Raw genomic sequence first — 3,950 nt, forward strand, 5'->3', positions numbered from 1 at the left:
CAGTTTGCAATTCAGTTATGGCAATATTTTGGGGTCAAAGTGACCATATTTGGACAAAAGTGGACAAAAGCACTTCAAGTGATTTATCACCATATATTACAATATTATCATATGTAATTTTCACTTTTCATTATAAATCATGTTTTCCTGAATTTTATTTCCTCTGCTTCATTTAGATGCTCATGAAAGGTTTTTACATCAAAACAGAGAAAACTGAAGAAAAATAAAAATTTTTCAGTAAAATCTAGCCGCTACAGGGAGGTTCATGCAGCCGCCTGCTGTGGCAGCGCGAGCCTCTGTTTCCCACAATGCATGTCGCGACAAAAAAATTCTGAAGATGTCCGAGTTGCCTCCCAGGGAATGTAAACACACGGGGTTTGTTTATGGTGGATGACACTTTGAAATTGTTGACCATAATGCAAGAGATTCAGGTGAGTAATCACAGAAAGACTTACAGATTCATGATACTTAGGCTATGACTGAGGTTTTACAGATTGGCTGAAAAATTCATTACGAACGTCTTCCACACCTTTAAGTAGTTTATCACCATTTATTCCAATATTATCCTCTGTATTTTGTTTTTTTTCCAGTGGAAATCAGGTATTTTCCTATATTTAATTTACTAATTGTGTAGATGTTCATAAAAGCTCAAAGTAAAGTTGAGGGTAATTATATCAAAAATACAGAAAACTGAAAAAAAAGTGACTTTTTCCAGCAAAATCTATCATTAACTTAACCCTTTCATGCATGAATTATGAGAACCTTAATCATTTTTTTTTCTTGAATGATTTTATTCCTCTTTAGGCTTTAGAAGAAAAATGGGATTGAAATTTTTTTTTTTATAAAGCTATTTTTCATGGAGTTGCAAAATGAAAAAAAATAATGCAAAAATTAAGAAAAAAAAAAAAAAAGCTGGACACCATGTATATAAATTTTGAAGCAAAGAAATGTATTTATAGACCTACTGTGTGAAAACTATGAAATAAAAACATTTTAATGCTGCTAATCTGATGTTTTGCCACATTTTAACATACTCTAATACTAGTCATTACTCACTTCATGGAGATAATATGCAAAAAAACAAAACAAACACATTTTGTTGTTAATTAAAGTCTAGTAACAATAACAAGCAAATGATTTACACTCAAACATGTTAGATCAGGTTTATCAAGAACAGCAAAGTTACAATAATGTTGTCAATTGCAGTGTATGAGATGATACATGAGTGTCCAATATGTTGGCTGATATGGAACTAAAACAACAAAATCCATGAATATATAAGAGAACAGCTGGAGAAGAAACTGTCACTGGAGTGACCACTATGCATGAAAGGGTTAATATAAACCAAGTGTGTCCATCCACTGTCATTGATCCAACTCCATGGGTTTTACTGGCGAATCAATGTTCTAGAAGATGATGGTGTTTCACGGTAACTACAGAGCCTCTGAACGTCCAAATGGGTCATATCTGATGACCATGAAAAGATGACAAACTGCATTTTAAACCAATTATTTACATGGATTAGAGGCAGGGGTGTCAAACTCATTTTGGTTCAGGGGCCATATTTAGCCCAGTTTGATCTCAAGCGGGCCAGAACCAGTAAAATAATGACTTAATAACCTATAACTAATGACAAATCCAAGTTTACCTTTTTGTTTTAGTACAAAAAAAAACCCAAATAAATTATGAAAATATTTACATTTTACAGAAAAGATGTGGAAAAACCTGAAAAAACTGAAATTTCATTGATAAATTAGTGCAATTTTAACAATATTATGCCTTGACTCTATTCTTTATACATGTACATTTACACACAATGTTACCTAAATATTTGGTAACAAGCAGAATATTGTAAACATTTTGGAGTTTGGAACTAAAATTTGAACAATTTCAACAATATTCCATCTCTTATCGTTAACACAACTACAGATCACAGTGGATCCACAAATGCACAAAACATTTAGTAACAGGCAGAATGTTGTTAAAATTGCACATTTCAGGTTGTTCATCTTTGTTTTTATTTATGTACAGTATTTATTTGCATTTTATTGTGAAAGAATAGTTTTGTAAATGTGAATATTTTCACAGTGTAATGCTATTTTTTTCACTTAATTTTTCCCACATAATTTTTCACAAAGAAAATTTGTCGTTGTCATTATTTATGGGTTATTGTGTTGTTATTTTTACTGTAGATCACATTGGTCTGTATGTGGAACCTGAACCGAAATGATTTGGACAACCTGGACTGTTCAGGTTCATTTTTGCACTTTCATCCTGCAGGGCCGGAATGGAACCTTTGGCGGGCTGGTTTTGGCCCCCGGGCCGCATGTTTGACACCTGTGGATTAGAGGATCAATAGGGGTTTAACAGCTTTATCAGTTGATGGTTTTGGTAGATGTTTGGGTCTTTAAGGATAATTTCCTTACATTTGTTTCCATGTTGTAAACTTCACTACTTACAGGGTGGGGAAGCAAATTTACAATATTTTGAGGCAGGGATTGAAAGACAGTGTTTGACCAATTAGTTTATTCAAAGTCATGAGAATTTATTTGCCACAAGAAAATGTACATAATAGAAAATGTTTTTATTCTATGTGTCCTCCTTCTTCTCAATAACTGCCTTCACACGCTTCCTGAAACTTGTGCAAGTGTTCCTCAAATATTGGGGTGACAACTTCTCTCCATTCTTCTTTAATAGTATCTTCCAGACTTTCTCGTAATAGTTTTGCTCATAGTCATTCTCTTCTTTACATTATAAACAGTCTTTATGGACACTCCAACTATTTTTGAAATCTCCTTTGGTGTGACGAGTGCATTCAGCAAATCACACACTCTTTGACGTTTGCTTTCCTGATTAGTCATATGGGCAAAAGTTTCTGAAAAGGTATGGATAATAGTGTTAGGTATGATTATGACATCAATATATGTTTGGTTTCAAAACAATTGACGTAGTGCCTGCTGAGAAAAAACAACTAAATGTTCATTGTAAATTTGGCTTCCCCACCCTGTATACGTTTAACATGTTTAACTCTCGGTTGTGTTCAGCAGTAATTACAGTTTCCATCCCACTTTTACACTGTCTAAAGCACAGCGATGACAGCCAAAGCAAAGAAATGGAAGCTATTACCAGAAAATAACATACAAACACGACACGAAAGCACTGCCCCAAATGAGGAAATTATTAAAACCAGCCAACACAAACCGAAGTGATTATACGCAGCGTGAGCAACGACCTTAATTGATGGCGGCGTTGTCCTTTATGCACTTTAAAAGATTTTTTGCAGTTAGCGTAGCGGGGTGATTACTCGTCTCCCTGGAGTGGCAGCCAGTTCCGTAAATAACTGAGGAGGCATTATGCAAATAGGAGGGAATCTAATCTTAAGTTAACAATGTCTAAGTGCTCTGTGGCCCAGATCAAAGCAGCCTGTGTATTCCAGCTATGGTCCAGCAAAGCCCAGGGCCAGATGAGCCATGAAGGCCTCCGATAGCTGCTGCCCCCAGGGTGGGACTGGGACAAGAGAAAAGAAGGTTGGAAAGTATTTATTAGGCCCACGTTATCTGCACAAAAGATACAAAGAGAGCACTTCTGATAGCAGGGGGAAACAGTAAAAAAGGAAAGCAGGGATCTCAAAGGATCCTTTTTGATTCCTTTTTGGGTTTCTGCAGAAACTGGGTTACGAGCGTCGTTCTTCAACCCGGCCCACCAACGCTACATGAGCCTGTAAAAATAGCCAAGTGGATAAATCATCCATCTACATTCCTCGTCTTTTTATTCCGGTCTCTGTGTTCTTTATGATAGTCTGTTTTTTTGGAATTCCAGATTTATGCATCGGGGGACTAGTTCACATCAGTCAAAGCTTTCACTCAGGAGCTTCTGATTCAGGTAAAATGCATTATTTGGACTTTTTCATTTGAGTATTGCATGTATTTCTGCAATTATTTCCAAACTAT

The 3,950-nt window shown here is 35.6% G+C and overlaps 1 long non-coding RNA gene across 1 annotated transcript in view; it reads right to left on the reverse strand.

The window, feature by feature from the left end:
• The window catches only part of LOC115428677 (uncharacterized), a 15,827-nt gene extending 12,601 nt beyond the window's left edge, over positions 1-3,226 (reverse strand). Inside the window, exons 1-2 of the long non-coding RNA XR_003936670.1 lie at positions 3,216-3,226; positions 66-72 (exon numbers count right to left, since the gene is read on the reverse strand). This is a non-coding gene — a long non-coding RNA (uncharacterized LOC115428677). The remainder of the gene's footprint in view (positions 1-65; positions 73-3,215) is intronic.
• Between the last annotated feature and the right edge of the window lie 724 nt (positions 3,227-3,950).

This window comes from Sphaeramia orbicularis, chromosome 11, assembly GCF_902148855.1.
Source record: "Sphaeramia orbicularis chromosome 11, fSphaOr1.1, whole genome shotgun sequence".
In the NCBI taxonomy this organism is placed as follows: Eukaryota; Metazoa; Chordata; class Actinopteri; order Kurtiformes; family Apogonidae; genus Sphaeramia; species Sphaeramia orbicularis.